Source organism: Rhinoderma darwinii (assembly GCF_050947455.1).
Source record: "Rhinoderma darwinii isolate aRhiDar2 chromosome 1 unlocalized genomic scaffold, aRhiDar2.hap1 SUPER_1_unloc_28, whole genome shotgun sequence".
In the NCBI taxonomy this organism is placed as follows: Eukaryota; Metazoa; Chordata; class Amphibia; order Anura; family Rhinodermatidae; genus Rhinoderma; species Rhinoderma darwinii.
The window spans coordinates 250,466-268,878 of record NW_027461665.1 but is presented as its reverse complement, the minus strand read 5'-3'; the positions used below and the strand labels follow the sequence as shown (position 1 = coordinate 268,878).

The following is an 18,413-nucleotide window of genomic DNA, read 5'->3' as shown; positions in this document are numbered from 1 at the left end:
TAGATTTTGTTTCACAATCGATTAAAAAGGACTATGGATTAAAGCAGTTAATGTCAATGGCAATTCTAAGCTGAATGTGCCTGCTTTCGTCAGATCGCAGAAGTTACACAGCTTAAGGCCTCGCTAGTACCAGTGTGGGAGACTGTCTTGGAATCCGTGGTGCGGTTGACTTTTTATTATGTCGTTTAGATTTTGTTTCACAATCGATTAAAAAGGACTATGGATTAAAGCATTTAATGTCAATGGCCATTCTAAGCTGAATGTGCCTGCTCTCGTCAGATCGCAGAAGTTACGCAGCTTAAGGCCTCGCTAGTACCAGTGTGGGAGACTGTCTGGGAATCCGTGGTGCGGTTGACTTTTTATTATGTCGTTTAGATTTTGTTTCACAATCGATTAAAAAGGACTATGGATTAAAGCATTTAATGTCAATGGCCATTCTAAGCTGAATGTGCCTGCTCTCGTCAGATCGCAGAAGTTATACAGCTTAAGGCCTCGCTAGTACCAGTGTGGGAGACTGTCTGGGAATCCGTGGTGCGGTTGACTTTTTATTATGTCGTTTAGATTTTGTTTCACAATCGATTAAAAAGGACTATGGATTAAAGCATTTAATGTCAATGGCCATTCTAAGCTGAATGTGCCTGCTCTCGTTAGATCGCAGAAATTACACAGCTTAACGCCTCGCTAGTACCAGTGTGGGAGACTGTCTGGGAATCTGTGGTGCGGTTGACTTTTTATTATGTCGTTTAGATTTTGTTTCACAATCGATTAAAAAGGAATATGGATTAAAGCATTTAATGTCAATGGCCATTCTAAGCTGAATGTGCCTGCTCTCGTCAGATCGCAGAACTTACACAGCTTAAGGGCTCGCTAGTACCAGTGTGGGAGACTGTCTTGGAATCCGTGGTGCGGTTGACTTTTTATTATGTCGTTTAGATTTTGTTTCACAATCGATTAAAAAGGACTATGGATTAAAGCATTTAATGTCAATGGCCATTCTAAGCTGAATGTCCCTGCTCTCGTCAGATCGCAGAAGTTACACAGCTTAAGGCCTCGCTAGTACCAGTGTGGGAGACTGTCTGGGAATCCGTGGTGCGGTTGACTTTTTATTATGTTGTTTAGATTTTGTTTCACAATCGATTAAAAAGGACTATGGATTAAAGCATTTAACGTCAATGGCCATTCTAAGCTGAATGTGCCTGCTCTCGTCAGAACGCAGAAGTTACACAGCTTAAGACCTCGCTAGTACCAGTGTGGGAGACTGTCAGGGAATCCATGGTGCGGTTGAATTTTTATTATGTCGTTTAGATTTTGTTTCACAATTGATTAAAAAGGACTATGGATTAAAACATTTAACGTCAATGGCCATTCTAAGCTGCATGTGCCTGCTCTCGTCAGAACGCAGAAGTTACACAGCTTAAGGCCTCGCTAGTACCAGTGTGGGAGACTGTCTGGGAATCCGTGGTGCGGTTGACTTTTTATTATGTTGTTTAGATTTTGTTTCACAATCGATTAAAAAGGACTATGGATTAAAGCATTTAATGTCAATGGCCATTCTAAGCTGAATGTGCCTGCTCTCGTTAGATCGCAGAAGTTACACAGCTTAAGGCCTCGCTAGTACCAGTGTGGGAGACTGTCTGGGAATCCGTGGTGCGGTTGACTTTTTATTATGTCGTTTAGATTTTGTTTCACAATTGATTAAAAAGGACTATGGATTAAAGCATTTAACGTCAATGGCCATTCTAAGCTGAATGTGCCTGCTCTCGTCAGAACGAAGAAGTTACACCGCTTAAGGCCTCGCTAGTACCAGTGTGGGAGACTGTCTGGGAATCCATGGTGCGGTTGAATTTTTATTATGTCGTTTAGATTTTGTTTCACAATTGATTAAAAAGGACTATGGATTAAAGCATTTAACGTCAATGGCCATTCTAAGCTGCATGTGCCTGCTCTCGTCAGAACGCAGAAGTTACACAGCTTAAGGCCTCGCTAGTACCAGTGTGGGAGACTGTCTGGGAATCCGTGGTGCGGCTGACTTTTTATTATGTCGTTTAGATTTTGTTTCACAATCGATTAAAAAGGACTATGGATTAAAGCATTTAATGTCAATGGCCATTCTAAGCTGAATGTCCCTGCTCTCGTCAGATCGCAGAAGTTACACAGCTTAAGGCCTCGCTAGTACCAGTGTGGGAGACTGTCTGGGAATCCGTGGTGCGGTTGACTTTTTATTATGTTGTTTAGATTTTGTTTCACAATCGATTAAAAAGGACTATGGATTAAAGCATTTAATGTCAATGGCCATTCTAAGCTGAATGTGCCTGCTCTCGTTAGATCGCAGAAGTTACACAGCTTAAGGCCTCGCTAGTACCAGTGTGGGAGACTGTCTGGGAATCCGTGGTGCGGTTCACTTTTTATTATGTCGTTTAGATTTTGTTTCACAATTGATTAAAAAGGACTATGGATTAAAGCATTTAACGTCAATGGCCATTCTAAGCTGAATGTGCCTGCTCTCGTCAGAATGCAGAAGTTACACAGCTTAAGACCTCGCTAGTACCAGTGTGGGAGACTGTCAGGGAATCCATGGTGCGGTTGAATTTTTATTATGTCGTTTAGATTTTGTTTCACAATTGATTAAAAAGGACTATGGATTAAAACATTTAACGTCAATGGCCATTCTAAGCTGCATGTGCCTGCTCTCGTCAGAACGCAGAAGTTACACAGCTTAAGGCCTCGCTAGTACCAGTGTGGGAGACTGTCTGGGAATCCGTGGTGCGGTTGACTTTTTATTATGTTGTTTAGATTTTGTTTCACAATCGATTAAAAAGGACTATGGATTAAAGCATTTAATGTCAATGGCCATTCTAAGCTGAATGTGCCTGCTCTCGTTAGATCGCAGAAGTTACACAGCTTAAGGCCTCGCTAGTACCAGTGTGGGAGACTGTCTGGGAATCCGTGGTGCGGTTGACTTTTTATTATGTCGTTTAGATTTTGTTTCACAATTGATTAAAAAGGACTATGGATTAAAGCATTTAACGTCAATGGCCATTCTAAGCTGAATGTGCCTGCTCTCGTCAGAACGCAGAAGTTACACAGCTTAAGGCCTCGCTAGTACCAGTGTGGGAGACTGTCTGGGAATCCGTGGTGCGGTTGACTTTTTTTTATGTTGTTTAGATTTTGTTTCACAATAGATGAAATAGGACTATGGATTAAGGCTTTTAATGTCAATGGCCATTCTAAGCTGAATGTACCTTCTCTCGTCAGATCGCAGAAGTTACACAGCTTAAGGCCTCGCTAGTACTAGTGTGGGAGACTGTCTGGGAATCCGTGGTGCGGTTGACTTTTTATTATGTCGTTTAGATTTTGTTTCACAATCGATTAAAAAGGACTATGGATTAAAGCATTTAATGTCAATGGCCATTCTAAGCTGAATGTCCCTTCTCTCGTCAGATCGCAGAAGTTACACAGCTTAAGGCCTCGCTAGTACCAGTGTGGGAGACTGTCTGGGAATCCGTGGTGCGGTTGACTTTTTATTATGTCGTTTAGATTTTGTTTCACAATCGATTAAAAAGGACTATGGATTAAAGCATTTAATGTCAATGGCCATTCTAAGCTGAATGTGCCTGCTCTCGTCAGACCGCAGAAGTTACACAGCTTAAGGTCTCGCTAGTACCAGTGTGGGAGACTGTCTGGGAATCTGTGGTGCGGCTGACTTTTTATTATGTCGTTTAGATTTTGTTTCACAATCGATTAAATAGGACTATGGATTAAAGCATTTAACGTCATTGGCCATTCTATGCTGAATGTGCCTGCTCTCGTCAGAACGCAGCAGTTACACAGCTTAAGGCCTCGCTAGTACCAGTGTGGGAGACTGTCTGGGAATCCGTGGTGCGGTTGAATTTTTATTATGTTGTTTAGATTTTGTTTCACAATAGATTAAATAGGACTATGGATTAAAGCATTTAACGTCAATGGCCATTCTAAGCTGAATGTGCCTGCTCTCGTCAGATCGCAGAAGTTACACAGCTTAAGGCCTCGTTAGTACCAGTGTGGGAGACTGTCTGGGAATCCGTGGTGCGGTTGAATATTTATTATGTCGTTTAGATTTTGTTTCACAATCGATTAAAAAGGACTATGGATTAAAGCATTTAATGTCAATGGCCATTCTAAGCTGAATGTCCCTGCTCTCGTCAGATCGCAGAAGTTGCACAGCTTAAGGCCTCGCTAGTACCAGTGTGGGAGACTGTCTGGGAATCCGTGGTGCGGTTGACTTTTTATTATGTCGTTTAGATTTTGTTTCACAATCGATTAAAAAGGACTATGGATTAAAGCATTTATTGTCAATGGCCATTCTAAGCTGAATGTGCCTACTCTCGTCAGATCGCAGAAGTTACACAGCTTAAGGCCTCGCTAGTACCAGTATTGGAGACTGTCTGGGAATCCGTGGTGCGGTAGAATTTTTATTATGTCGTTTAGATTTTGTTTCACAATCGATTAAAAAGGACTATGGATTAAGCATTTAATGTCAATGGCCATTCTAAGCTGAATGTCCCTGCTCTCGTCAGATCGCAGAAGTTACACAGCTTAAGGCCTCGCTAGTACCAGTGTGGGAGACTGTCTGGGAATCCGTGGTGCGGTTGACTTTTTATTATGTTGTTTAGATTTTGTTTCACAATAGATTAAATAGGACTATGGATTAAAGCATTTATTGTCAATGGCCATTCTAAGCTGAATGTGCCTGCTCTCGTCAGATCGCAGAAGTTACACAGCTTAAGGCCTCGCTAGTACCAGTGTGGGAGACTGTCTGGGAATCCGTGGTGCGGTTGACTTTTTATTATGTTGTTTAGATTTTGTTTCACAATAGATTAAATAGGACTATGGATTAAGGCTTTTAATGGCAATGGCCATTCTAAGCTGAATGTGCCTGCTCTCGTCAAATCGCAGAAGTTACACAGCTTAAGGCCTCGCTAGTACCAGTGTGTGAGACTGTCTGGGAATCCGTGGTGCGGTTGACTTTTTATTATGTTGTTTAGATTTTGTTTCACAATAGATTAAATAGGACTATGGATTAAGGCTTTTAATGGCAATGGCCATTCTAAGCTGAATGTGCCTGCTCTCGTCAGATCGCAGAAGTTACACAGCTTAAGGCCTCGTTAGTACCAGTGTGGGAGACTGTCTGGGAATCCGTGGTGCGGTCGACTTTTTATTATGTCGTTTAGATTTTGTTTCACAATCGATTAAAAAGGACTATGGATTAAAGCATTTAATGTCAATGGCCATTCTAAGCTGAATGTGCCTGCTCTCGTCAGATCGCAGAAGTTACACAGCTTAAGGCCTCGCTATTACTAGTGTGGGAGACTGTCTGGGAATCCGTGGTGCGGTTGACTTTTTATTATGTTGTTTAGATTTTGTTTCACAATAGATTAAATAGGACTATGGATTAAGGCTTTTAATGGCAATGGCCATTCTAAGCTGAATGTGCCTGCTCTCGTCAGATCGCAGAAGTTACACAGCTTAAGGCCTCGTTAGTACCAGTGTGGGAGACTGTCTGGGAATCCGTGGTGCGGTTGACTTTTTATTATGTCGTTTAGATTTTGTTTCACAATCGATTAAAAAGGACTATGGATTAAAGCATTTAATGTCGATGGCCATTCTAAGCTGAATGTGCCTGCTCTCGTTAAATCGCAGAAGTTACACAGCTTAACGCCTCGCTAGTACCAGTGTGGGAGACTGTCTGGGAATCCGTGGTGTGGTTGACTTTTTATTATGTCGTTTAGATTTTGTTTCACAATAGATTAAATAGGACTATGGATTAAAGCATTTAATGTCAATGGCCATTCTAAGCTGAATGTGCCTGCTCTCGTCAGATCGCAGAAGTTACACAGCTTAAGGCCTCGCTAGTATCAGTGTGGGAGACTGTCTGGGAATCCGTGGTGCGGTTGACTTTTTATTATGTCGTTTAGATTTTGTTTCACAATCGATTAAAAAGGACTATGGATTAAAGCATTTAATGTCAATGGCCATTCTAAGCTGAATGTGCCTGCTCTCGTCAGACCGCAGAAGTTACACAGCTTAAGGTCTCGCTAGTACCATTGTGGGAGACTGTCTGGGAATCTGTGGTGCGGTTGACTTTTTATTATGTCGTTTAGATTTTGTTTCACAATCGATTAAAAAGGACTATGGATTAAAGCATTTAATGTCTATGGCCATTCTAAGCTGAAAGTGCCTGCTCTCGTCAGATCGCAGAAGTTACACAGCTTAAGGCCTCGCTAGTACCAGTGTGGGAGACTGTCTGGGAATCCGTGGTGCGGTTGAATTTTTATTATGTCGTTTAGATTTTGTTTCACAATCGATTAAAAAGGACTATGGATTAAAGCATTTAATGTCAATGGCCATTCTAAGCTGAATGTCCCTGCTCTCGTCAGATCGCAGAAGTTACACAGCTTAAGGCCTCGCTAGTACCAGTGTGGGAGACTGTCTGGGAATCCGTGGTGCGGTTGACTTTTTTTTTATGTTGTTTAGATTTTGTTTCACAATAGATTAAATAGGACTATGGATTAAAGCATTTAACGTCAATGGCCATTCTAAGCTGAATGTGCCTGCTCTCGTCAGATCGCAGAAGTTACACAGCTTAAGGCCTCGCTAGTACCAGTGTGGGAGACTGTCTGGGAATCCGTGGTGCGGTTGAATTTTTATTATGTCGTTTAGATTTTGTTTCACAATCGATTAAAAAGGACTATGGATTAAAGCATTTAATGTCAATGGCCATTCTAAGCTGAATGTCCCTGCTCTCGTCAGATCGCAGAAGTTACACAGCTTAAGGCCTCGCTAGTACCAGTGTGGGAGACTGTCTGGGAATCCGTGGTGCGGTTGACTTTTTATTATGTCGTTTAGATTTTGTTTCACAATCGATTAAAAAGGACTATGGATTAAAGCATTTATTGTCAATGGCCATTCTAAGCTGAATGTGCCTGCTCTCGTCAGATCGCAGAAGTTACACAGCTTAAGGCCTCGCTAGTACCAGTGTTGGAGACTGTCTGGGAATCTGTGGTGCGGTTGACTTTTTATTATGTCGTTTAGATTTTGTTTCACAATCAATTAAAAAGGACTATGGATTAAAGCATTTAATGTCAATGGCCATTCTAAGCTGAATGTGCCTGCTCTCGTCAGATCGCAGAAGTTACACAGCTTAAGGCCTTGCTAGTACCAGTGTGGGAGACTGTCTGGGAATCCGTGGTGCGGTTGACTTTTTATTATGTCGTTTAGATTTTGTTTCACAATAGATTAAATAGGACTATGGATTAAAGCATTTAACGTCAATGGCCATTCTAAGCTGAATGTGCCTGCTCTCGTCAGAATGCAGAAGTTACACAGCTTAAGGCCTCGCTAGTACCAGTGTGGGAGACTGTCTGGGCATCCGTGGTGCGGTTGACTTTTTATTATGTTGTTTAGATTTTGTTTCACAATCGATTAAAAAGGACTATGGATTAAGCATTTAATGTCAATGGCCATTCTAAGCTGAATGTCCCTGCTCTCGTCAGATCGCAGAAGTTACACAGCTTAAGGCCTCGCTAGTACCAGTGTGGGAGACTGTCTGGGAATCCGTGGTGCGGTTGACTTTTTATTATGTTGTTTAGATTTTGTTTCACAATAGATTAAATAGGACTATGGATTAAAGCATTTATTGTCAATGGCCATTCTAAGCTGAATGTGCCTGCTCTCGTCAGATCGCAGAAGTTACACAGCTTAAGGCCTCGTTAGTACCAGTGTGGGAGACTGTCTGGGAATCCGTGGTGCGGTTGACTTCTTATTATGTCGTTTAGATTTTGTTTCACAATCGATTAAACAGGACTATGGATTAAAGCATTTAATGTCAATGGCCATTCTAAGCTGAATGTGCCTGCTCTCGTTAGATCGCAGAAGTTACACAGCTTAACGCCTCACTAGTACCAGTGTGGGAGACTGTCTGGGAATCCGTGGTGTGGTTGACTTTTTATTATGTCGTTTAGATTTTGTTTCACAATAGATTAAATAGGACTATGGATTAAAGCATTTAACGTCAATGGCCATTCTAAGCTGAATGTGCCTGCTCTCGTCAGATCGCAGAGGTTACACAGCTTAAGGCCTCGCTAGTACCAGTGTGGGAGACTGTCTGGGAATCCGTGGTGCGGTTGAACTTTTATTATGTAGTTTAGATTTTGTTTCACAATCGATTAAAAAGGACTATGGATTAAAGCATTTTATGTCAATGGCCATTCTAAGCTGAATGTCCCTGCTCTCGTCAGATCGCAGAAGTTACACAGCTTAAGGCCTCGCTAGTACCAGTGTGGGAGATTGTCTGGGAATCCGTGGTGCGGTTGACTTTTTATTATGTCGTTTAGATTTTGTTTCACAATCGATTAAAAAGGACTATGGATTAAAGCATTTAATGTCATTGGCCATTCTAAGCTGAATGTGCCTGCTCTCGTCAGATCGCAGAAGTTACACAGCTTAAGGCCTCGCTAGTACCAGTGTGGGAGACTGTCTGGGAATCCGTGGTGCGGTTGACTTTTTATTATGTCGTTTAGATTTTGGTTCACAATCGATTAAAAAGGACTATGGATTAAAGCTTTTAATGTCAATGGCCATTCTAAGCTGAATGTGCCTGCTCTCGTCAGATCGCAGAAGTTACACAGCTTAAAGCCTCGCTAGTACCAGTGTGGGAGACTGTCTGGGAATCCGTGGTGCGGTTGACTTTTTATTATGTCGTTTAGATTTTGTTTCACAATAGATTAAATAGGACTATGGATTAAATCATTTAACGTCAATGGCCATTCTAAGCTGAATGTGTCTGCTCTCGTCAGATCGCAGAAGTTACACAGCTTAAGGCCTCGCTAGTACTAGTGTGGGAGACTGTCTGGGAATCCGTGGTGCGGTTGAATTTTTATTATGTCGTTTAGATTTTGTTTCACAATCGATTAAAAAGGACTATGGATTAAAGCATTTAATGTCAATGGCCATTCTAAGCTGAATGTCCCTGCTCTCGTCAGATCGCAGAAGTTACACAGCTTAATGCCTCGCTAGTACCAGTGTGGGAGACTGTCTGGGAATCCGTGGTGCGGCTGACTTTTTATTATGTCGTTTAGATTTTGTTTCACAATCGATTAAAAAGGACTATGGATTAAAGCATTTAATGTCAATGGTCATTCTAAGCTGGATGTGCCTGCTCTCGTTAGATCGCAGAAGTTACAAAGCTTAACGCCTCGATAGTACCAGTGTGGGAGACTGTCTGGGAATCCGTGGTGCGGTTGACTTTTTATTATGTCGTTTAGATTTTGTTTCACAATAGATTAAATAGGACTATGGATTAAAGCATTTAACGTCAATGGCCATTCTAAGCTGAATGTGCCTGCTCTCGTCAGATCGCAGAAGTTACACAGCTTAAGGCCTCGCTAGTACCAGTGTGGGAGACTGTCTGGGAATCCGTGGTGAGGTTGAATTTTTATTATGTAGTTTAGATTTTGTTTCACAATCGATTAAAAAGGACTATGGATTAAAGCATTTTATGTCAATGGCCATTCTAAGCTGAATGTCCCTGCTCTCGTCAGATCGCAGAAGTTACACAGCTTAAGGCCTCGCTAGTACCAGTGTGGGAGACTGTCTGGGAATCCGTGGTGCGGTTGACTTTTTATTATGTCGTTTAGATTTTGTTTCACGATCGATTAAAAAGGACTATGGATTAAAGCATTTATTGTCAATGGCCATTCTAAGCTGAATGTGCCTGCTCTCGTCAGATCGCAGAAGTTACACAGCTTAAGGCCTCGCTAGTACCAGTGTGGGAGACTGTCTGGGAATCCGTGGTGCGGTTGACTTTTTATTATGTCGTTTAGATTTTGTTTCACAATCGATTAAAGAGGACTATGGATTAAAGCATTTAATGTCAATGGCCATTCTAAGCTGAATGTGCCTGCTCTCGTCAGATCGCAGAAGTTACACAGCTTAAGGCATCGCTAGTACCAGTGTGGGAGACTGTCTGGGAATCCGTGGTGCGGTTGACTTTTTATTATGTCGTTTAGATTTTGTTTCACAATAGATTAAATAGGACTATGGATTAAAGCATTTAACGTCAATGGCCATTCTAAGCTGAATGTGCCTGCTCTCGTCAGAACGCAGAAGTTACACAGCTTAAGGCCTCGCTAGTACCAGCGTTGGAGACTGTCTGGCAATCCGTGGTGCGGTTGATTTTTTATTATGTCGTTTAGATTTTGTTTCACAATCGATTAAAAAGGACTATGGATTGAGGCATTTAATGTCAATGGCCATTCTAAGCTGAATGTCCCTGCTCTCGTCAGATCGCAGAAGTTACACAGCTTAAGGCCTCGCTAGTACCATTTTTCGAGACTGTCTGGGAATCCGTGGTGCGGTTAACTTTTTATTATGTTGTTTAGATTTTGTTTCACAATAGATTAAATAGGACTATGGATTAAAGCATTTAACGTCAATGGCCATTCTAAGCTGAATGTGCCAGCTCTCGTTAGATCGCAGAAGTTACACAGCTTAAGCCCTCGCTAGTACCAGTGTGGGAGAGTGTCTGGGAATCCGTGGTGCGGTTGACTTTTTATTATGTCGTTTAGATTTTGTTTCACAATCGATTAAAAAGGACTATGGATTAAAGCATTTAATGTCAATGGCCATTCTAAGCTGAATGTGCCTGCACTCGTTAGATCGCAGAAGTTACACAGCTTAACGCCTCGCTAGTACCAGTGTGGGAAACTGTCTGGGAATCCGTGGTGCGGTTGAATTTTTATTATGTCGTTTAGATTTTGTTTCACAATCGATTAAAAAGGACTATGTATTAAAGCATTTAATGTCAATGGCCATTCTAAGCTGAATGTCCCTGCTCTCGTCAGATTGCAGAAGTTACACAGCTTAAGGCCTCGCTAGTACCAGTGTGGGAGACTGTCTGGGAATCCGTGGTGCGGTTGACTTTTTATTATGTCGTTTAGATTTTGTTTCACAATCGATTAAAAAGGACTATGGATTAACGCTTTTAATGTCAATGGCCATTCTAAGCTGAATGTGCCTGCTCTCGTCAGATCGCAGAAGTTACACAGCTTAAAGCCTCGCTAGTACCAGTGTGGGAGACTGTCTGGGAATCCGTGGTGCGGTTGACTTTTTATTATGTCGTTTAGATTTTGTTTCACAATAGATTAAATAGGACTATGGATTAAATCATTTAACGTCAATGGCCATTCTAAGCTGAATGTGTCTGCTCTCGTCAGATCGCTGAAGTTACACAGCTTAAGGCCTCGCTAGTACTAGTGTGGGAGACTGTCTGGGAATCCGTGGTGCGGTTGAATTTTTATTATGTCGTTTAGATTTTGTTTCACAATCGATTAAAAAGGACTATGGATTAAAGCATTTAATGTCAATGGCCATTCTAAGCTGAATGTCCCTGCTCTCGTCAGATCGCAGAAGTTACACAGCTTAATGCCTCGCTAGTACCAGTGTGGGAGACTGTCTGGGAATCTGTGGTGCGGCTGACTTTTTATTATGTCGTTTAGATTTTGTTTCACAATCGATTAAAAAGGACTATGGATTAAAGCATTTAATGTCAATGGTCATTCTAAGCTGGATGTGCCTGCTCTCGTTAGATCGCAGAAGTTACAAAGCTTAACGCCTCGATAGTACCAGTGTGGGAGACTGTCTGGGAATCCGTGGTGCGGTTGACTTTTTATTATGTCGTTTAGATTTTGTTTCACAATAGATTAAATAGGACTATGGATTAAATCATTTAACGTCAATGGCCATTCTAAGCTGAATGTGTCTGCTCTCGTCAGATCGCAGAAGTTACACAGCTTAAGGCCTCGCTAGTACCAGTGTGGGAGACTGTCTGGGAATCCGTGGTGCGGTTGAATTTTTATTATGTCGTTTAGATTTTGTTTCACAATCGATTAAAAAGGACTATGGATTAAAGCATTTAATGTCAATGGCCATTCTAAGCTGAATGTCCCTCCTCTCGTCAGATCGCAGAAGTTACACAGCTTAAGGCCTCGTTAGTACCAGTGTGGGAGACTGTCTGGGAATCCGTGGTGCGGTTGACTTTTTATTATGTTGTTTAGATTTTGTTTCACAATAGATTAAATAGGACTATGGATTAAGTCTTTTAATGTCAAAGGCCATTCTAAGCTGAATGTGCCTCCTCTCGTCAGATCGCAGAAGTTACACAGCTTAAGGCCTCGCTAGTACCAGTGTGGGAGACTGTCTGGGAATCCGTGGTGCGGTTGACTTTTTATTATGTCGTTTAGATTTTGTTTCACAATCGATTAAAAAGGACTATGGATTAAAGCATTTAATGTCAATGGCCATTCTAAGCTGGATGTGCCTGCTCTCGTTAGATCGCAGAAGTTACACAGCTTAACGCTTCGCTAGTACCAGTGTGGGAGACTGTCTGGGAATCCGTGGTGCGGTTGACTTTTTATTATGTTGTTTAGATTTTGTTTCACAATAGATTAAATAGGACTATGGATTAAAGCATTTAACGTCAATGGCCATTCTAAGCTGAATGTGCCTGCTCTCGTCAGATCGCAGAAGTTACACAGCTTAAGGCCTCGCTAGTACCAGTGTGGGAGACTGTCTGGGAATCAGTGGTGCGGTTCACTTTTTATTATGTCGTTTAGATTTTGTTTCACAATCGATTAAAAAGGACTATGGATTAAAGTATTTAATGTCAATGGCCATTCTAAGCTGAATGTGCCTGCTTTCGTCAGATCGCAGAAGTTACACAGCTTAAGGCCTCGCTAGTACCAGTGTGGGAGACTGTCTGGGAATCCGTGGTGCGGTTGACTTTTTATTATGTCGTTTAGATTTTGTTTCACAATAGATTAAAAAGGACTATGGATTAAAGCATTTAACGTCAATGGCCATTCTTAGCTGAATGTGCCTGCTCTTTTCAGAACGCAGAAGTTACACAGCTTAAGGCCTCGCTAGTACCAGTGTGGGAGACTGTCTGGGAATCCGTGGTGCGGTTGAATTTTTATTATGTCGTTTAGATTTTGTTTCACAATCGATTAAAAAGGACTATGGATTAAAGCATTTAATGTCAATGGCCATTCTAAGCTGAATGTCAGTGCTCTCGTCAGATCGCAGAAGTTACACAGCTTAAGGCCTCGCTAGTACCAGTGTGGGAGACTGTCTGGGAATCCGTGGTACGGTTGACTTTTTATTATGTTGTTTAGATTTTGTTTCACAATAGATTAAATAGGACTATGGATTAAGGCTTTTAATGTCAATGGCCATTCTAAGCTGAATGTGCCTGCTCTCGTCAGATCGCAGAAGTTACACAGCTTAAGGCCTCGCTAGTACCAGTGTGGGAGACTGTCTGGGAATCAGTGGTGCGGTTGACTTTTTATTATGTCGTTTAGATTTTGTTTCACAATCGATTAAAAAGGACTATGGATTAAAGCATTTAATGTCAATGGCCATTCTAAGCTGAATGTGCCTGCTCTCGTCAGATCGCCGAAGTTACACAGCTTAAGCCCTCGCTAGTACCAGTGTGGGAGACTGTCTGGGAATCCGTGGTGCGTTTGACTTTTTATTATGTCGTTTAGATTTTGTTTCACAATCGATTAAAAAGGACTATGGATTAAAGCATTTAATGTCAATGGCCATTCTAAGCTGAATGTGCCTGCTCTCGTCAGATCGCAGAAGTTACACAGCTTAAGGCCTCACTAGTACCAGTGTGGGAGACTGTCTGGGAATCCGGGGTGCGGTTGACTTTTTATTATGTCGTTTAGATTTTGTTTCACAATCGATTAAAAAGGACTATGGATTAAAGCATTTAATGTCAATGGCCATTCTAAGCTGAATGTGCCTGCTTTCGTCAGATCGCAGAAGTTACACAGCTTAAGGCCTCGCTAGTACCAGTGTGGGAGACTGTCTGGGAATCCGTGGTGCGGTTGACTTTATATTATGTCGTTTAGATTTTGTTTCACAATAGATTAAAAAGGACTATGGATTAAAGCATTTCATGTCAATGGCCATTCTAAGCTGAATGTGCCTGCTCTCGTCAGAACGCAGAAGTTACACAGCTTAAGGCCTCGCTAGTACCAGTGTGGGAGACTGTCTGGGAATCCGTGGTGCGGTTGACTTTTTATTATGTCGTTTAGATTTTGTTTCACAATTGATTAAAAAGGACTATGGATTAAAGCATTTAATGTCATTGGCCATTCTAAGCTGAAAGTCCCTGCTCTCGACAGATCGCAGAAGTTACACAGCTTAAGGCCTCGCTAGTACCAGTGTGGGAGACTGTCTGGGAATCCGTGGTGCGATTGATATTTTATTATGTTGTTTAGATTTTGTTTCACAATAGATTAAATAGGACTATGGATTAAGGCTTTTAATGTCAATGGCCATTCTAAGCTGAATGTGCCTGCTCTCGTCAGATCGCAGAAGTTACACAGCTTAAGGCCTCGCTAGTACCAGTGTGGGAGACTGTCTGGGAATCCGTGGTGCGGTTGACTTTTTATTATGTCGTTTAGATTTTGTTTCACAATCGATTAAAAAGGACTATGGATTAAAGCATTTAATGTCAATCGCCATTCTAAGCTGGATGTGCCTGCTCTCGTTAGATCGCAGAAGTTACACAGCTTAACGCCTCGCTAGTACCAGTGTGGGAGACTGTCTGGGAATCCGTGGTGCGGTTGACTTTTTATTATGTCGTTTAGATTTTGTTTCACAATAGATTAAATAGGACTATGGATTAAAGCATTTAACATCAATGGCCATTCTAAGCTGAATGTGCCTGCTCTCGTCAGATCGCAGAAGTTACACAGCTTAAGGCCTCGCTAGTACCAGTGTGGGAGACTGTCTGGGAATCCGTGGTGCGGTGTAATTTTTATTATGTCGTTTAGATTTTGTTTCACAATCGATTAAAAAGGACTATGGATTAAAGCATTTAATGTCAATGGCCATTCTAAGCTGAATGTCCCTGCTCTCGTCAGATCGCAGAAGTTACACAGCTTAAGGCCTCGCCTGTACCAGTGTGGGAGACTGTCTGGGAATCCGTGGTGCGGTTGACTTTTTATTATGTCGTTTAGATTTTGTTTCACAATCGATTAAAAAGGACTATGGATTAAAGCATTTAATGTCAATGGCCATTCTAAGCTGAATGTGCCTGCTCTCGTCAGATCGCAGAAGTTACACAGCTTAAGGCCTCGCTAGTACCAGTGTGGGAGACTGTCTGGGAATCAGTGGTGCGGTTGACTTTTTATTATGTCGTTTAGATTTTGTGTCACAATCGATTAAAAAGGACTATGGATTAAAGCATTTAATGTCAATGGCCATTCTAAGCTGAATGTGCCTGCTCTCGTCAGATCGCAGAAGTTACACAGCTTAAGGCCTCGCTAGTACCAGTGTGGGAGACTGTCTGGGAATCCGGGGTGCGGTTGACTTTTTATTATGTCGTTTAGATTTTGTTTCACAATAGATTAAATAGGACTATGGATTAAAGCATTTCACGTCAATGGCCATTCTAAGCTGAATGTGCCTGCTCTCGTCAGAACGCAGAAGGTACACAGCTTAAAGCCTCGCTAGTACCAGTGTGGGAGACTGTCTGGGAATCCGTGGTGCGGTTGCATTTTTATTATGTCGTTTAGATTTTGTTTCACAATCGATTAAAAAGGACTATGGATTAAAGCATTTAATGGCAATTGCCATTCTAAGCTGAAAGTCCCTGCTCTCGTCAGATCGCAGAAGTTACACAGCTTAAGGCCTCGCTAGTACCAGTGTGGGAGACTGTCTGGGAATCCGTGGTGCGGTTGACTTTTTATTATGTTGTTTAGATTTTGTTTCACAATAGATTAAATAGGACTATGGATTAAGGCTTTTAATGTCAATGGCCATTCTAAGCTGAATGTGCCTGCTCTCGTCAGATCGCAGAAGTTACACAGCTTAAGGCCTCGCTAGTACCAGTGTGGGAGACTGTCTGGGAATCCGTGGTGCGGTTGACTTTTTATTATGTCGTTTAGATTTTGTTTCACAATAGATTAAATAGGACTATGGATTAAAGCATTTAACGTCAATGGCCATTCTTAACTGAATGTACCTGCTCTCGTCAGATCGCAGAAGTTACACAGCTTAAGGCCTCGCTAGTACCAGTGTGGGAGACTGTCTGGGAATCCGTGGTGCGGTTGAATTTTTATTATGTCGTTTAGATTTTGTTTCACAATCGATTAAAAAGGACTATGGATTAAAGCATTTAATGTCAATGGCCATTCTAAGCTGAAAGTTCCTGCTCTCGTCAGATCGCAGAAGTTACACAGCTTAAGGCCTCGCTAGTACCAGTGTGGGAGACTGTCTGGGAATCCGTGGTGCGGTTGACTTTTTATTATGTTGTTTAGATTTTGTTTCACAATAGATTAAATAGGACTATGGATTAAGGCTTTTGATTTCAATGGACATTCTAAGCTGAATGTGCCTGCTCTCGTCAGATCGCAGAAGTTACACAGCTTAAGGCCTCGCTAGTACCAGTGTGGGAGACTGTCTGGGAATCCGTGGTGCGGTTGACTTTTTATTATGTCGTTTAGATTTTGTTTCACAATCGATTAAAAAGGACTATGGATTAAAGCATTTAATGTCAATGGCCATTCTAAGCTGGATGTGCCTGCTCTCGTTAGATCGCAGAAGTTACACAGCTTAACGCCTCGCTAGTACCAGTGTGGGAGACTGTCTGGGAATCCGTGGTGCGGTTGACTTTTTATTATGTCGTTTAGATTTTGTTTCACAATCGATTAAATAGGACTATGGATTAAAGCATTTAATGTCATTGGCCATTCTAAGCTGAATGTCCCTGCTCTCGTCAGATCGCAGAAGTTACACAGCTTAAGGCCTCGCTTGTACCAGTGTGGGAGACTGTCTGGGAATCCGTGGTGCAGTTGACTTTTTATTATGTCGTTTAGATTTTGTTTCACAATCGATTAAAAAGGACTATGGATTAAAGCATTTAATGTCAATGGCCATTCTAAGCTGAATGTCCCTGCTCTCGTCAGATCGCAGAAGTTACACAGCTTAAGGCCTCGCTTGTACCAGTGTGGGAGACTGTCTGGGAATCCGTGGTGCGGTTGACTTTTTATTATGTCGTTTAGATTTTGTTTCACAATCGATTAAAAAGGACTATGGATTAAAGCATTTAATGTCAATGGCCATTCTAAGCTGTATGTGCCTGCTCTCGTCAGATCGCAGAAGTTACACAGCTTAAGGCCTCGCTAGTACCAGTGTGGGAGACTGTCTGGGAATCCGTGGTGCGGTTGACTTTTTATTATGTCGTTTAGATTTTGTGTCACAATCGATTAAAAAGGGCTATGGATTAAAGCATTTAATGTCAATGGCCATTCTCAGCTGAATGTGCCTGCTCTCGTCAGATCGCAGAAGTTACACAGCTTAAGGCCTCGCTAGTACCAGTGTGGGAGACTGTCTGGGAATCCGTGGTGCGGTTGACTTTTTATTATGTTGTTTAGATTTTGTTTCACAATAGATTAAATAGGACTATGGATTAAGGCTTTTGATTTCAATGGACATTCTAAGCTGAATGTGCCTGCTCTCGTCAGATCGCAGAAGTTACACAGCTTAAGGCCTCGCTAGTACCAGTGTGGGAGACTGTCTGGGAATCCGTGGTGCGGTTGACTTTTTATTATGTCGTTTAGATTTTGTTTCACAATCGATTAAATAGGACTATGGATTAAAGCATTTAATGTCATTGGCCATTCTAAGCTGAATGTCCCTGCTCTCGTCAGATCGCAGAAGTTACACAGCTTAAGGCCTCGCTTGTACCAGTGTGGGAGACTGTCTGGGAATCCGTGGTGCAGTTGACTTTTTATTATGTCGTTTAGATTTTGTTTCACAATCGATTAAAAAGGACTATGGATTAAAGCATTTAATGTCAATGGCCATTCTAAGCTGAATGTCCCTGCTCTCGTCAGATCGCAGGAGTTACACAGCTTAAGGCCTCGCTAGTACCAGAGTGGGAGACTGTCTGGGAATCCGTGGTGCGGTTGACTTTTTATTATGTCGTTTAGATTTTGTTTCACAATCGATTAAAAAGGACTATGGATTAAAGCATTTAATGTCAATGGCCATTCTAAGCTGAATGTGCCTGCTCTCGTCAGATCGCAGAAGTTACACAGCTTAAGACCTCGCTAGTACCAGTGTGGGAGACTGTCTGGGAATCCGTGGTGCGGTTGACTTTTTATTATGTCGTTTAGATTTTGTTTCACAATAGATTAAATAGGACTATGGATTAAAGCATTTAACATCAATGGCCATTCTAAGCTGAATGTGCCTGCTCTCGTCAGATCGCAGAAGTTACACAGCTTAAGGCCTCGCTAGTACCAGTGTGGGAGACTGTCTGGGAATCCGTGGTGCGGTCTAATTTTTATTATGTCGTT

The 18,413-nt window shown here is 41.9% G+C and overlaps 83 pseudogenes; all 83 read left to right on the top strand.

The window, feature by feature from the left end:
• The first annotated feature begins 52 nt into the window (after positions 1–52).
• On the top strand, positions 53–171 carry LOC142672287 (5S ribosomal RNA; annotated as a pseudogene).
• Positions 172–238: 67 nt separating this feature from the next.
• On the top strand, positions 239–357 carry LOC142671573 (5S ribosomal RNA; annotated as a pseudogene).
• A 67-nt stretch (positions 358–424) lies between these two features.
• On the top strand, positions 425–543 carry LOC142671408 (5S ribosomal RNA; annotated as a pseudogene).
• A 67-nt stretch (positions 544–610) lies between these two features.
• LOC142672385 (5S ribosomal RNA) lies at positions 611–729 on the top strand (annotated as a pseudogene).
• Positions 730–982: 253 nt separating this feature from the next.
• On the top strand, positions 983–1,101 carry LOC142673027 (5S ribosomal RNA; annotated as a pseudogene).
• A 67-nt stretch (positions 1,102–1,168) lies between these two features.
• LOC142672722 (5S ribosomal RNA) lies at positions 1,169–1,287 on the top strand (annotated as a pseudogene).
• Positions 1,288–1,354: 67 nt separating this feature from the next.
• Positions 1,355–1,473, top strand: LOC142672887 (5S ribosomal RNA; annotated as a pseudogene).
• A 67-nt stretch (positions 1,474–1,540) lies between these two features.
• LOC142672942 (5S ribosomal RNA) lies at positions 1,541–1,659 on the top strand (annotated as a pseudogene).
• A 253-nt stretch (positions 1,660–1,912) lies between these two features.
• LOC142671549 (5S ribosomal RNA) lies at positions 1,913–2,031 on the top strand (annotated as a pseudogene).
• A 67-nt stretch (positions 2,032–2,098) lies between these two features.
• On the top strand, positions 2,099–2,217 carry LOC142673026 (5S ribosomal RNA; annotated as a pseudogene).
• Positions 2,218–2,284: 67 nt separating this feature from the next.
• Positions 2,285–2,403, top strand: LOC142671799 (5S ribosomal RNA; annotated as a pseudogene).
• Positions 2,404–2,656: 253 nt separating this feature from the next.
• LOC142672885 (5S ribosomal RNA) lies at positions 2,657–2,775 on the top strand (annotated as a pseudogene).
• A 67-nt stretch (positions 2,776–2,842) lies between these two features.
• Positions 2,843–2,961, top strand: LOC142672940 (5S ribosomal RNA; annotated as a pseudogene).
• Positions 2,962–3,028: 67 nt separating this feature from the next.
• LOC142672847 (5S ribosomal RNA) lies at positions 3,029–3,147 on the top strand (annotated as a pseudogene).
• A 67-nt stretch (positions 3,148–3,214) lies between these two features.
• On the top strand, positions 3,215–3,333 carry LOC142671548 (5S ribosomal RNA; annotated as a pseudogene).
• Positions 3,334–3,400: 67 nt separating this feature from the next.
• Positions 3,401–3,519, top strand: LOC142672236 (5S ribosomal RNA; annotated as a pseudogene).
• A 67-nt stretch (positions 3,520–3,586) lies between these two features.
• Positions 3,587–3,705, top strand: LOC142672602 (5S ribosomal RNA; annotated as a pseudogene).
• Positions 3,706–3,772: 67 nt separating this feature from the next.
• LOC142672627 (5S ribosomal RNA) lies at positions 3,773–3,891 on the top strand (annotated as a pseudogene).
• A 67-nt stretch (positions 3,892–3,958) lies between these two features.
• On the top strand, positions 3,959–4,077 carry LOC142671235 (5S ribosomal RNA; annotated as a pseudogene).
• A 67-nt stretch (positions 4,078–4,144) lies between these two features.
• On the top strand, positions 4,145–4,263 carry LOC142671918 (5S ribosomal RNA; annotated as a pseudogene).
• A 252-nt stretch (positions 4,264–4,515) lies between these two features.
• On the top strand, positions 4,516–4,634 carry LOC142673025 (5S ribosomal RNA; annotated as a pseudogene).
• Positions 4,635–4,701: 67 nt separating this feature from the next.
• LOC142672799 (5S ribosomal RNA) lies at positions 4,702–4,820 on the top strand (annotated as a pseudogene).
• A 253-nt stretch (positions 4,821–5,073) lies between these two features.
• Positions 5,074–5,192, top strand: LOC142671743 (5S ribosomal RNA; annotated as a pseudogene).
• Positions 5,193–5,259: 67 nt separating this feature from the next.
• On the top strand, positions 5,260–5,378 carry LOC142671520 (5S ribosomal RNA; annotated as a pseudogene).
• Positions 5,379–5,445: 67 nt separating this feature from the next.
• LOC142671176 (5S ribosomal RNA) lies at positions 5,446–5,564 on the top strand (annotated as a pseudogene).
• A 253-nt stretch (positions 5,565–5,817) lies between these two features.
• LOC142671339 (5S ribosomal RNA) lies at positions 5,818–5,936 on the top strand (annotated as a pseudogene).
• A 67-nt stretch (positions 5,937–6,003) lies between these two features.
• Positions 6,004–6,122, top strand: LOC142672067 (5S ribosomal RNA; annotated as a pseudogene).
• A 67-nt stretch (positions 6,123–6,189) lies between these two features.
• LOC142671679 (5S ribosomal RNA) lies at positions 6,190–6,308 on the top strand (annotated as a pseudogene).
• A 67-nt stretch (positions 6,309–6,375) lies between these two features.
• On the top strand, positions 6,376–6,494 carry LOC142673024 (5S ribosomal RNA; annotated as a pseudogene).
• A 68-nt stretch (positions 6,495–6,562) lies between these two features.
• LOC142671434 (5S ribosomal RNA) lies at positions 6,563–6,681 on the top strand (annotated as a pseudogene).
• Positions 6,682–6,748: 67 nt separating this feature from the next.
• Positions 6,749–6,867, top strand: LOC142673023 (5S ribosomal RNA; annotated as a pseudogene).
• Positions 6,868–6,934: 67 nt separating this feature from the next.
• On the top strand, positions 6,935–7,053 carry LOC142671526 (5S ribosomal RNA; annotated as a pseudogene).
• Positions 7,054–7,120: 67 nt separating this feature from the next.
• LOC142673130 (5S ribosomal RNA) lies at positions 7,121–7,239 on the top strand (annotated as a pseudogene).
• Positions 7,240–7,306: 67 nt separating this feature from the next.
• On the top strand, positions 7,307–7,425 carry LOC142672017 (5S ribosomal RNA; annotated as a pseudogene).
• Positions 7,426–7,491: 66 nt separating this feature from the next.
• On the top strand, positions 7,492–7,610 carry LOC142673022 (5S ribosomal RNA; annotated as a pseudogene).
• Positions 7,611–7,677: 67 nt separating this feature from the next.
• LOC142672994 (5S ribosomal RNA) lies at positions 7,678–7,796 on the top strand (annotated as a pseudogene).
• Positions 7,797–7,863: 67 nt separating this feature from the next.
• LOC142672635 (5S ribosomal RNA) lies at positions 7,864–7,982 on the top strand (annotated as a pseudogene).
• Positions 7,983–8,049: 67 nt separating this feature from the next.
• LOC142672007 (5S ribosomal RNA) lies at positions 8,050–8,168 on the top strand (annotated as a pseudogene).
• A 67-nt stretch (positions 8,169–8,235) lies between these two features.
• On the top strand, positions 8,236–8,354 carry LOC142671581 (5S ribosomal RNA; annotated as a pseudogene).
• A 67-nt stretch (positions 8,355–8,421) lies between these two features.
• Positions 8,422–8,540, top strand: LOC142671314 (5S ribosomal RNA; annotated as a pseudogene).
• Positions 8,541–8,607: 67 nt separating this feature from the next.
• On the top strand, positions 8,608–8,726 carry LOC142671698 (5S ribosomal RNA; annotated as a pseudogene).
• A 67-nt stretch (positions 8,727–8,793) lies between these two features.
• On the top strand, positions 8,794–8,912 carry LOC142671929 (5S ribosomal RNA; annotated as a pseudogene).
• A 67-nt stretch (positions 8,913–8,979) lies between these two features.
• LOC142672673 (5S ribosomal RNA) lies at positions 8,980–9,098 on the top strand (annotated as a pseudogene).
• A 253-nt stretch (positions 9,099–9,351) lies between these two features.
• LOC142672273 (5S ribosomal RNA) lies at positions 9,352–9,470 on the top strand (annotated as a pseudogene).
• A 67-nt stretch (positions 9,471–9,537) lies between these two features.
• LOC142673021 (5S ribosomal RNA) lies at positions 9,538–9,656 on the top strand (annotated as a pseudogene).
• A 67-nt stretch (positions 9,657–9,723) lies between these two features.
• On the top strand, positions 9,724–9,842 carry LOC142672796 (5S ribosomal RNA; annotated as a pseudogene).
• Positions 9,843–9,909: 67 nt separating this feature from the next.
• LOC142671678 (5S ribosomal RNA) lies at positions 9,910–10,028 on the top strand (annotated as a pseudogene).
• A 67-nt stretch (positions 10,029–10,095) lies between these two features.
• On the top strand, positions 10,096–10,214 carry LOC142672517 (5S ribosomal RNA; annotated as a pseudogene).
• A 625-nt stretch (positions 10,215–10,839) lies between these two features.
• LOC142671668 (5S ribosomal RNA) lies at positions 10,840–10,958 on the top strand (annotated as a pseudogene).
• Positions 10,959–11,025: 67 nt separating this feature from the next.
• On the top strand, positions 11,026–11,144 carry LOC142671697 (5S ribosomal RNA; annotated as a pseudogene).
• Positions 11,145–11,211: 67 nt separating this feature from the next.
• Positions 11,212–11,330, top strand: LOC142672506 (5S ribosomal RNA; annotated as a pseudogene).
• A 439-nt stretch (positions 11,331–11,769) lies between these two features.
• Positions 11,770–11,888, top strand: LOC142672035 (5S ribosomal RNA; annotated as a pseudogene).
• Positions 11,889–11,955: 67 nt separating this feature from the next.
• LOC142672220 (5S ribosomal RNA) lies at positions 11,956–12,074 on the top strand (annotated as a pseudogene).
• Positions 12,075–12,141: 67 nt separating this feature from the next.
• Positions 12,142–12,260, top strand: LOC142672737 (5S ribosomal RNA; annotated as a pseudogene).
• A 67-nt stretch (positions 12,261–12,327) lies between these two features.
• Positions 12,328–12,446, top strand: LOC142672542 (5S ribosomal RNA; annotated as a pseudogene).
• Positions 12,447–12,513: 67 nt separating this feature from the next.
• LOC142672097 (5S ribosomal RNA) lies at positions 12,514–12,632 on the top strand (annotated as a pseudogene).
• A 67-nt stretch (positions 12,633–12,699) lies between these two features.
• On the top strand, positions 12,700–12,818 carry LOC142671266 (5S ribosomal RNA; annotated as a pseudogene).
• A 67-nt stretch (positions 12,819–12,885) lies between these two features.
• Positions 12,886–13,004, top strand: LOC142672420 (5S ribosomal RNA; annotated as a pseudogene).
• Positions 13,005–13,257: 253 nt separating this feature from the next.
• LOC142671244 (5S ribosomal RNA) lies at positions 13,258–13,376 on the top strand (annotated as a pseudogene).
• Positions 13,377–13,629: 253 nt separating this feature from the next.
• Positions 13,630–13,748, top strand: LOC142673121 (5S ribosomal RNA; annotated as a pseudogene).
• A 67-nt stretch (positions 13,749–13,815) lies between these two features.
• Positions 13,816–13,934, top strand: LOC142671265 (5S ribosomal RNA; annotated as a pseudogene).
• A 67-nt stretch (positions 13,935–14,001) lies between these two features.
• On the top strand, positions 14,002–14,120 carry LOC142672834 (5S ribosomal RNA; annotated as a pseudogene).
• A 253-nt stretch (positions 14,121–14,373) lies between these two features.
• On the top strand, positions 14,374–14,492 carry LOC142672795 (5S ribosomal RNA; annotated as a pseudogene).
• Positions 14,493–14,559: 67 nt separating this feature from the next.
• Positions 14,560–14,678, top strand: LOC142671648 (5S ribosomal RNA; annotated as a pseudogene).
• A 67-nt stretch (positions 14,679–14,745) lies between these two features.
• LOC142672519 (5S ribosomal RNA) lies at positions 14,746–14,864 on the top strand (annotated as a pseudogene).
• Positions 14,865–14,931: 67 nt separating this feature from the next.
• On the top strand, positions 14,932–15,050 carry LOC142671815 (5S ribosomal RNA; annotated as a pseudogene).
• A 67-nt stretch (positions 15,051–15,117) lies between these two features.
• On the top strand, positions 15,118–15,236 carry LOC142671243 (5S ribosomal RNA; annotated as a pseudogene).
• Positions 15,237–15,303: 67 nt separating this feature from the next.
• On the top strand, positions 15,304–15,422 carry LOC142672932 (5S ribosomal RNA; annotated as a pseudogene).
• Positions 15,423–15,675: 253 nt separating this feature from the next.
• LOC142671193 (5S ribosomal RNA) lies at positions 15,676–15,794 on the top strand (annotated as a pseudogene).
• A 67-nt stretch (positions 15,795–15,861) lies between these two features.
• LOC142672794 (5S ribosomal RNA) lies at positions 15,862–15,980 on the top strand (annotated as a pseudogene).
• Positions 15,981–16,047: 67 nt separating this feature from the next.
• On the top strand, positions 16,048–16,166 carry LOC142671909 (5S ribosomal RNA; annotated as a pseudogene).
• A 67-nt stretch (positions 16,167–16,233) lies between these two features.
• On the top strand, positions 16,234–16,352 carry LOC142673055 (5S ribosomal RNA; annotated as a pseudogene).
• A 67-nt stretch (positions 16,353–16,419) lies between these two features.
• Positions 16,420–16,538, top strand: LOC142672069 (5S ribosomal RNA; annotated as a pseudogene).
• Positions 16,539–16,605: 67 nt separating this feature from the next.
• On the top strand, positions 16,606–16,724 carry LOC142672157 (5S ribosomal RNA; annotated as a pseudogene).
• Positions 16,725–16,791: 67 nt separating this feature from the next.
• Positions 16,792–16,910, top strand: LOC142672040 (5S ribosomal RNA; annotated as a pseudogene).
• Positions 16,911–16,977: 67 nt separating this feature from the next.
• Positions 16,978–17,096, top strand: LOC142671465 (5S ribosomal RNA; annotated as a pseudogene).
• A 67-nt stretch (positions 17,097–17,163) lies between these two features.
• LOC142672937 (5S ribosomal RNA) lies at positions 17,164–17,282 on the top strand (annotated as a pseudogene).
• Positions 17,283–17,349: 67 nt separating this feature from the next.
• LOC142673110 (5S ribosomal RNA) lies at positions 17,350–17,468 on the top strand (annotated as a pseudogene).
• A 67-nt stretch (positions 17,469–17,535) lies between these two features.
• LOC142672068 (5S ribosomal RNA) lies at positions 17,536–17,654 on the top strand (annotated as a pseudogene).
• Positions 17,655–17,721: 67 nt separating this feature from the next.
• Positions 17,722–17,840, top strand: LOC142672039 (5S ribosomal RNA; annotated as a pseudogene).
• Positions 17,841–17,907: 67 nt separating this feature from the next.
• Positions 17,908–18,026, top strand: LOC142671312 (5S ribosomal RNA; annotated as a pseudogene).
• Positions 18,027–18,093: 67 nt separating this feature from the next.
• LOC142671159 (5S ribosomal RNA) lies at positions 18,094–18,212 on the top strand (annotated as a pseudogene).
• Positions 18,213–18,279: 67 nt separating this feature from the next.
• On the top strand, positions 18,280–18,398 carry LOC142672503 (5S ribosomal RNA; annotated as a pseudogene).
• The last annotated feature ends 15 nt before the right edge of the window (positions 18,399–18,413 follow it).